At 42.8% G+C, this 10,363-nt stretch overlaps 1 pseudogene; it reads right to left on the bottom strand.

Moving 5' to 3' along the window:
- Positions 1-408: 408 nt before the first annotated feature.
- Positions 409-8,834, bottom strand: LOC112885137 (annotated as a pseudogene).
- Positions 8,835-10,363: the final 1,529 nt, after the last annotated feature.

The raw sequence follows: 10,363 nt of genomic DNA, 5'->3' as shown, positions 1-10,363 counted from the left end.
GGAGCAATTATACAATTACAAAATATGCCCACCATGTTTTAGGGTTGTCGAAGACTTGGATTTAAGGTTTTATCAAGCTATGGGCTAAGTAAAGGTTCAAGGTTCTGTTCAAAAGAAAAAGTAAAAGTTTACCAACGTGCAACCTGACTCAATCACACATCTGAAAACACTTGGAAATTACACTTGAGATCTTAGTCAATTAAGATTAATCTCGTGCTTTAAACTAATTTGAAGCTACTGCAACTTCGAAAGAGAACCACGGTAGCACTTCTCATGAATGGCAGTGTTTCAATGCGGAAAATATCAACCTGTGAAAATGCTGTACGTAATACATCCTGTAACTAAAACATACCTAGAGAAAAATATGCACTTCATCAGCTGTGAGATGTATTGGGATTTGCACAGGTATCACGTGATGAAGAGTACAAATATTAAGAGGAAAATAATGAGCACAATGAAGATCTTGCTCATCAGCCACCTGTTTGATGATATGTTATTGAGATGCTTGAGGAGTTGCTCTTGGGCACCCTCTACATTAACCAGCGTGTCATCCATATATGTTCTCATCTATCCTGTCATGGAGAGCAAGACAATTTATCATTATCTAACAAAAGAAAAATAAATAAAATTAATGCAACTCTTATGACTTTTTTTGTTTTGAAATTATGTCAGAGCTCTACAATGTATTTGAGATGACATCTGGGTTTAAACAACATGAATTCTCTTTTTCTTCTAAAAGGGGATGCAGGAGCTTTGCCTTGGTATTAAAAGCAAGTACCGAACCGACCAGAACAGCTCATCAAAGAAAGAAGAATCTATGTAATGTTTAATGATGGCAAAAAAAAACGATAATATACCATCTGCTTGAACAAGCAATGAAAGGATTGACAAACATTTTGAGTTCAACGAGTACTAGTGGGAAAGAAAATCACTTGTAACTTAAGTGATCAATCGACTATCATGCATGGATCTCACACAATTTCCACTTCAAACAGTGAAAGTATCTTACTATTGAATGGGTTCCCAATGTTACTAACATATGTTTCATATGGATAGCAGGAAAAAAATAAGTCTTTTTCCTCATGAATTTAGACAAAAGAATGTTGCTGAGGTATAACCTGATTGCTACCTCTCCTTGCTGGGAAACCATAGTTGCTAGTTGTCTGAAAATTTGGCTCAGCTCGTTGGTGGTTGATTCCAAGTTTTGAATAGCTTCGGCTCTGCTCTGCATGTAACTGTCCTGCTGGACAGCTAACTGCTGCTGCTCAGGTGAAGAAGATACATCACCTCTATTTCTCTGCCTGGTCAACAAATCAACAGAATTGAAGTTAACTATTGCACAAAGTCGCCATGTAACCCCAGGTGTGTAGTTGGGACTGAATGCTAAGTACTTCAAAATGATTGCTGAGTATTCGATCATATATGAGGAACATTCAAACAGACGGTACAGCAAATTATTATGTTTTTACTAGTGTACTAGAATGTATTTGTAGCACTACCATATCAGGTTCATAAATTCTAAGCAAACAGTGTGAGCACAGGGGGAAAAAATGCCAGGAGTCCAGAAAAATGGACGTGGCTGCCCAAAAAAAAAGGACTGCTACACCACTACAAACTGTGATGGTTCGCAACAGCATGTACCTTTGAAACAAAGAGTTAGAAGCAGAGTTAATGGCCCATGGTGCAGGAGGTATGGACTCAGATGGTCGATCCTGCCTTACGGAATGATTTGATCCATCCCCTGAAGCTGACAAAGAGAACAAATTTCTTCTGTCTTGATGGACCCTCAAGCTCTGCAAATTATGGTATATATGCCACTATGTCTCAACTCTAAACTGCATAAATGAATGGAGTAATGGACTGAAATAAGCAATACTTGTCATAAATCGCTTCTTTCAGGATGTCCACTATCGCAGTTGAATGATTCGCTGCATCTTGTGAAATGTTTCCACCCTCGCTTTGTGAATTGAAGAGGATCTGAAGGTCTAAAACAGCAGCCTTCAAGGCAGTGATGTCCTTGTTGACTGCAGCAGTCAGATTTTGTATATCCGCAGTAGGGTCATCAAAAACAGAAGTGCTCTTTGCCACTGAAAACAGATACTAGAACAACATCAATCATGGTATCCAAAAATAATGAAAAGAACAACTGCAGGGACTCAAAATAACCTTTTGTACACCTAAAATGCTACAGTCAGAACTTCGTAGCATACCAATTAACTCACACCACAACATTAAAAAAATCATGCAGAAATATCAGCATGTTTTACTTAGATAAGACGCTAAGCAAGTAAAGATACGCGTTGCTTTGTATATGCATGGCTAGAGCAGGAACTCATTCAGAAGATTTATCACTTAAATTTCTTGTACTAGGCTTTCTCGGTTCTTAGCAGATGATCAGAACTGCATGACGCTTTCACCAATGTGAAGATCCGCAGCAAGTTCATCAAGTAAGCGCTAACTAAAGTGTGGTCATGGAATTCAGTGCAGAGTTCGTCAGGTAAGTGTTAGGCTCGTGGATCGACTACCGCGTGATTAAGTTGAAAGAAATCGAGTAGTTCTAACACAAGCCGAGTGGGAGAGAAGGAGAGTAGAGGGGCACGGGGTTTATACCTTCGTGGCCCTGCATTCCGGGGTTTGCAGAGGTGCCCGCCATGCTTGGGGCCGCGCTGGTGCTTGCGGTGGCCGAGGCACGGGTCGCAACCGAGGAGAGGGGATGAGGCGGTGGAGTTGAGGACGGTCGTAGGTGGGTCTTCCCGCCGCTGCTGCGCCTTCTTTAGATCGGCTAGGGTTTGCAGTGTCGGTGGGGCGGCGGCGGCGGCGATCCTCGTATCGTGTGCTGCTGGCCCCCACCTTCTTTTATAGCGCAGCGGGGGCCCACTAGCTAAGAACGAGCTGGAGCGCCCCCGATCAGGGCGCGGGTGAGCGGAGGCCCATCGGGCCCGTTGGGGTCCGAGGGTCTCCAGGAGATTAATCCAACAGTCTCCCCCTTGATCTCACCCTATACTTTTCTTTTCCTTTCCATTTACTTTTTCTCATTTCGTCATAGATTTGTGCATAGAGCATGCCTTATCGTCATGATCAACCGCCGATAGATTTAGCAGCTACAATACACGCTTTCATTCAGAAACGGATTCTTTAACCTTTTGGGCCCTTGTAGTCTGAAGATCACAGACTATCCCTTAGCCCCATGCCGGCTACGTATTCTTTGAACACGCTGGGTGGTAAGCCTTTCGTTAACGGATCCGCAAGCATCTTTACTATGCTTATATACTCGAGATTTATAATCTGATCTCGGACTTTATCTTTCACAACATAATACTTTATGTCAAAAATATGTTTGGCAGCACCACTTGTCTTATTGTTGCGTGCATATATTACTGCGGGCTCATTATCGCAGTACAACCTTAATGGTCTAGATATGCTATCGACCATTTTCAGACCGGGTATAAACTTCTTAAGCCAGTTCACTTGCCCCGTAGCCTCATAACACGCAACAAACTCGGCATACATTGTGGACGATGTAGTGACGGTTTGTTTGAAATTTTTCCACGATATTGCTCCCCCTGCGAGGGTGAACACATACCCAGACGTGGATTTTGTCATCCCCTGCATAATCGGAATCTGAGTATCCTACGATACGCAGGGATTCTATTTTTCTGTATGTTAGCATGAGACCTTTTGTTCCTTGCAGATAGCGCAGAACTTTCTTTATTAACTTCCAGTGTTCTGATCCTGGATTACTCTGGAATCTTCCAAGCAACCCGGTAACATAAGCTATGTCAGGTCGTGTGCACACTTGTGCATACTGTAAGCTTCCCATAGCTGAAGCATATGGTACCGTCTTCATCTGATCAATTTCATATTGATTCTTGGGACATTGAAATTCCCCATATCTGTCGCCCTTAACTATAGGCGCAGGTGAGGCGCATTTATGCATATTGAATTTTTTCATAACCTTTTCTATATATATATCTTTTGAGACAGTCCTAATACCCCTTTCACTCTATCTCGATGAATTTTGATTCATAAGATAAATCTTGCTTCACCAAGATCTTTCATCTCAAAATGTGAGGACAAGAAGCTTTTCGTTTCTAGTAGCAGACTGACATCACTACTTGCCAGTAGGATGTCATCCACGTACAGGATTAGAAAAATATACTTCTCATTTTTGAACTTTGCATAAACGCAATTGTCCTCAACATTTTCTTTAAACCCGAACTCTTTTATTGTTTTATCAAACTTCAAGTACCACTGTCTTGAAGCTTGCTTTAGCCCATAAATAGATTTTTTTAGGCGGCATCCCAATTTTTTTTACCTTCTATGACAAAACCTTTCGGCTGTGCCATGTAGACGGTTTCATCCAGATCCCCATTTAGGAATGCTGTCTTCACATCCATCTGATGCAATTCTAAATCATAATGAGCCACAAGGGCCATTATAATCCTGAAGGAATCTATACATGAGACTGGAGAAAAAGTTTTATTGTAGTCAATCCCTTCTCTTTGTGTGTATCTTTTTGCCACGAGTCGTGCTTTAAATTTATCTATATTCTCTTGGGAGTCATATTTAATTTTGTATACCTATTTGCAGCCTACTATCTTGGCTCCTTTAGGAATTTTCTCTAAGTCCCAAACTTCGTTGGTACTCATCGATTTGATTTCATCTTTCATGGCATCAAGCCATTTGTATAAGTATTCACTTCTCATGACTTCTTCAAATGAAGTGGGATCATCCTCCATTTGAACTTCTTCACTATTATAGACTTTATAGTCGTCAGGAATAGCGGACGTCCTTGTTCTTTGGGGTCTTCCATGGGCCTGAGCCTGCGGTGCCTCGTCTGTTTGGGGCTGCTGTTGCTCCTCTCCATGTGTGGCAACAGGTTTTTCAGGAATCTGATTGACAGGTTCCATATCCTCATTCATTGTTACCATAGGAGAAGCCACTGCAGGTGTAGGCATCGCAGTGACTTGCACTGGTGGTGTAGTTACAGCGGGCAGCGAGAAAAAAGATTCTTGAATCACAGGATTGGGTGTATATACCCGCTTCTCCTCAAGATCAATCTTCCTAACTGTTCCGCTCCCCCGGATCATCTGATCTTCAAGGAAGACTGCATGTCTTGTTTCTACAAATTTTGTGGATCTGTCTGGGTAGTAGAAACGAAAATCCTTTGACCTTTCTGGATAGATAATGAAATAGCAAGATACTATTTTGGGATTTAGTTTCGCAATGGTCGGGTTAAATACTTTTGCCTCAGCAGGACTCCCCCACACCCGCAGGTGATTCACTGAGGGTACTCTACCTGTCCACAACTCATACGGTGTTTTCGGCACCGATTTACTGGGAACTCCGTTGAGAATATAAATGGCGGTTTTCAAAGCCTCCATCCATAAACTCACTGGCAACATATAGTAGCTGATCATGCTTCGCACCATATCCATCAGGGTACGATTATGTCTTTCAGCCACTCCGTTCTGCTGAGGTTCGCCCGGCATCGAGTACTGGGCCACTATACCTTGCTCCATCAGGAACTTCGCAAAAGGTTCTGAAACTTGGCCATATGGGGTATGTCGACCGTAGTATTCCCCTCCACGATCGGATCTTACGATTTTAATCTTTAAATCATGTTGATTTTCTACTTCAGCCTTGAATATTTTGAATTTATCCAAAACTTCAGATCTTTCTTTAATTGGATAAATGTATCCATAACGGGAATAATCATCTGTGAATGTTACGAAGGAGTCATAACCATCCACACTCTTTATATTGAACGGACCATAAATGTCTGTTGAATTATCTCTAATACACCTATGCTCCTTTTGGCATTTTTCTATATTTTCTTTACGATTTTTCCTTTTCTGCGTTCAATGCATTGTTCTAAGTCAGAGAACTCTAATAGAGGAATAATCTCATTTTTAACTAATCTTTCTATTCTCGCCCTCGAAATATGGCCTAAACGACAGCGCCATAATTTCGACGACGCATGATGAGTTCTTTTCCGTTTTCTATTCGCGAGTGTAGACGGGAATACATTCGCATTGTTATCGCATATGGAATTCACACTTTCACGCAACGATATCAAATAAAGATCGTTTCTTCTGAATGCAATGGAAATAACTGTATCATTACATTCTATCAAATACCTACCATCTCCGAAAAGACAGGTATAACCATCTTTGTCCAGACAAGACACACTAATCAAGTTTCTCTATAATGAAGGTACATATAAAACATCTTTAAGAATTATGATAAAGCCAGTGTCGACTTTCAAATGAACATCACCCACTGCTTCAACGTCTGCCTGGGCTCCGTTGGCAACTTTAATTTGCCTTTCGCTTCTTTGAGTGGTTCTCGTCGAATGGAATCCCTGCAATGAATTTGCAATATGAATTGTTGCTCCTGAATCAATCCACCAAGTGGTTTTTGAATATTCTATATACAAGGATTCATTTACGAACGAAATAATATTCTCACCTCTCTTTTCCATGATCATATTTAAGTATCTGTGACAGTTTTTCTTGTAATGACCCCTTTCTTTGCAGTAGAGACACTGGTCCTTCTCTACTAGAATCTGTCCTTCTTGAGGTCTGTGTTGATGAGAGCTTTTGCCTTTAGAGAAGGATAAAAAATTGCCTTTGAAATTGGCATTCTTCTTCTTGTTTATATAGTTTAAAGATCCGCCAGTGGCGGATTTTATCCTCTCCTCCTCCTGAACACACATCGCAATAGTCTTTTCTATATCCCAAGTATGTGGTTGGGTGTTATAGTTGACAACAAAAGTGTCAAATTCTTTAGGCAACGAAGCAAAAACCAGATGGACAATGTGATCCTCCTTGAAGGCAAGATCTAATGACTTAAGCTTATTGTTCTGGTTGACCATGCGATGAATATGTTCTCTGATGCCACCTCCATTGTATCTTTCTGAAACCAGTTGTTTGATTAACTGGGTTGCATAAGTCTTTAAAGTATCAGTGTACTGGTTCTTTAATTTCTCAAGATACTCTATAACAGTAGCACAATCTGGAATTGAGCCCATAATGGCAGGCTCAATAGTGTTCTTTACCACTGCCAAGCACTTCTTGTTGGCAGGGAGCCATTTAGCATAAAGCCTCTCATAGTCTGCTTTTTCTTTCTTATAAGAAAGCTCTGTTTGCTTCCAAGAAACATCTGTGTCTGTGTCCTTCCTTACAGGAATCACAGGCTCTGTGGGAGTCGGTGTAGCTAAGACCCAATCCAATTCACCCATAATGAAATACAGGTCTAACTTTCTGTACCATTCATGGTAATTGTCTCCCTTTAAGATAGGAATATTATTGATGGAAAATATCATTGATAACCCTCCTGAAAAATATTCATGAGTGGTGAAAATATTAATATAAATTCGAATATATTGTTGCATATTTTAAAACGACGTTGGTCAGAATTTAAAACATGCAATAACCTTTTGTATTAAGTCTAAAACACCGTTGGGCAAAAATAGAGGTAATACATGAAAATTATCTATCACAAGGATTATAGCATAATTCTTTTGTATTAAGTCTAAAACACCATTGGGCATAATTAGAATTAATACATGAAAAATATCTATCAAAAGATAATACTAGAATAATTGCAATATTGTCATTGTTAACGTTGGTCAACAATATTACAATTCAAAAATTATCTATTTGCCTTGATAATTTAAATTCTCCCGTTGGTTCAAATGTAAAAGACAAGACAAGCAATTATTAGTAAATTAATCTATTGAATCTTTGCAGCGGAATAAACAAATACTATCAAAATTATGTCTAATTTATCTTTTGGAAGCAATGCATCAAGGTTCAATCAAATTTAAATTTGAAATGCATCAAATTCATTGAAATTCCATTGCAAAATGACTTCTGAAAATTGAAAAACTGATGCACTATGCTTCCAGTTGATCCAGCCCGCCCGGCCTTTTTGTGCGCGGCGGCCCAGCGGGGAAAAAGGACCCGCGCGCACCACAGCCCACGGCAAACGGCCCATTAAGGGCCTGCCTGCATGTCCGCGCGCGCAAGACAACCTGGGCCCGGCCTCAATTTCGCATTCCCGCCTGGGCCAAAAGAAGCCCAGTAACGCGTGGCACGATCTCGACCGTCGGATGGCGATGGACGGTGCGCGCGCGTTGCGGCCGAACAACACCCCCCCCCCCCCGACCTCCTGCAGTAACCCTAGCTCATTCTCCCCCCGGCGCCTCCGTCTTCCCCACCCGAGCGAGCGAGAGAGCGGCGGCCGGCAGCATACCGAGCGGCGCCACGACCCATCGGGCCTGTTGGGGTCCGAGAGTCTCCGGGAGATTAATCCAACAGTAAGCACTATCTCCTAGCTGTCTAGGTGCATCGACTAGAAATAAGTTTGGTTGGAGCGTAGAATCGATCATTTGATTCAGAATTTATCCAAACAGGGACACCGTTGGAATCTACAACGAACCCATGCATACTTCCTGCGTGGAATCTACAACGAACCCATGCATACTTCCTGCTTACGTCACGCTTCTACTGCCCGCAACTAGATCGCAGTAGTTCCACTCTTTGTGATAAGATCCCAACAACAACGCGGAAGAGGGATCAATGCAACTATGCAAGCAAGAGATGATCGGGAGAGGGGGGCCGTGGAGCGGAGGGGAACTACTTACGCTGCTCGAGGTGCGCGATCTTCCTCGAGGCCTCGCTGATGCCGTGCCCAACGCCGGCGGCTCGCCTCCAGCACTCCGACACTAACAGCCCGTGGCCGAGAGAGCCACCGGCGGCGCCACACGCGTCGCGGAACTCGCGCGTGCGGTCGCGGCAAGACGACGGCTGGTGCCTCGGGCGCAGCATTGCCGGGGATCGAGCGAGCCGCGGCCGTGGAGAGGCAGGGTGCGGCTGCGGCGGCGGATGAGATCGAGATCGATCAAAGCTTTGGCGCCCGGGGAGGCGAGGCGGTGTTTTGAATGGGAGGAGGACACGGTTCGAGTGATCGAGACCCTTTTTGCCTTGCCGCCCTAGCGTTGGAAGCCAGCTAGCCCAGCGACAGCCCACGCCGTGCCGACGAGAACCGCGTGATTACCCCGTAGATGGCGATTGGGCCTTACAGGCCCATTTTAACCAATGTATGAGACCTGCGTACTGATGGATATTTTGGCCCATTAGTTATTACTCTGCAACTCTCTCTGTCTCTCCTTCCTTTCCTCTTTTTTTTTGTCTCTCTTTTCCAGCATTGTTGGTCCGGAATTGAACTTCAGATAGACGCTTGTCGATCGATGAAAGAACTACTAGTAGTTGGCTACGGGAGTTTAACCGGATTTTTCTAGTTAAAATATATTTAAAATTTTAAATATTTCTTTTTAATATGATATAGTTTACAATTAGTTTAACAAAACAAGATGCAATTCAATATTATGAATATAGTGCAGCATTCTTTTTATTTTGTAGATGAATAGGGTGTGTTCTATATTTTCCCCTAGAGAGTCATGTGGATCCCGAGTGGGCAAGCACTGAGATGATTTTACTCTCGATCTTTGGTGATGTCATGTGACACCCTGAACTCCGTTTCAAACATGTCTTCGCAGCCGACTCGCAAGCGTCAGATCACAAGATTTTGCGTAGCTATCCAGATTGCAGCGCGGATCAATCCGCAACTGGCGCTGATCACTGATCACCTGCTGGTCGATCGTATCGGTTGGAGAAAGCTGAAGCAGCTGAAGGCCGACATGGCTGGACATGTTGGTTGGTTAGGCAGGAGTCGCGTCCGAGAGCACTCAGCGAGGTGAAAAGATGCTCAAGTGCTGGCTCCATCGCCTGGTATTGCTCTGCCCCTTGTTTGCGCCAACACAGGTATAAGAATCTTATCTTCTTTGCGGTAAAGGCAGCCGAACTGGCGGTCACGAACACGCAGGAAACATTGATGCGTGTGTCAGTGTTAGCTAGTACTAGGGTGTTTCAGAAATTTCGGCAGCTCAATGCTGATGTACTCGCATGCCATTACGTCATGCTCCATCATCTTGTTGGAGCATGTTCTAACCATAGAGCATGCCATTAAGCCATGCCACTGAATGTGGTAAGTTTCATTCAGATTTCAGTTTGGCCATGAAAAACTTTAAGGTCAAACTGGGATAGCAAAGTCAGTATCGTCAATTATTTCAAAATGGGCATAGCACATTACAATCTCGTCAATTAATAAGCTAGCCCACATGTGCAAACCTCATTGTTTCTAAGCTGGCGGCTGGCGCCTTCCATTTGCCTGGTTAACTAGTACTACCTGGTGGATTAGCTGTAACAGATAGATGTGCCTGCATCGCTTAATTGATGCCTACGAATGCCTGCAAAAAAAAGAAGAAGATGTCTACGAATCCTCTCAAGATATTTGT

This window comes from Panicum hallii, chromosome 3, assembly GCF_002211085.1.
Source record: "Panicum hallii strain FIL2 chromosome 3, PHallii_v3.1, whole genome shotgun sequence".
In the NCBI taxonomy this organism is placed as follows: domain Eukaryota; kingdom Viridiplantae; phylum Streptophyta; class Magnoliopsida; order Poales; family Poaceae; genus Panicum; species Panicum hallii.
Note: the sequence above shows the minus strand (reverse complement) of the source record. Positions and strands in the feature narration are given on the sequence as shown.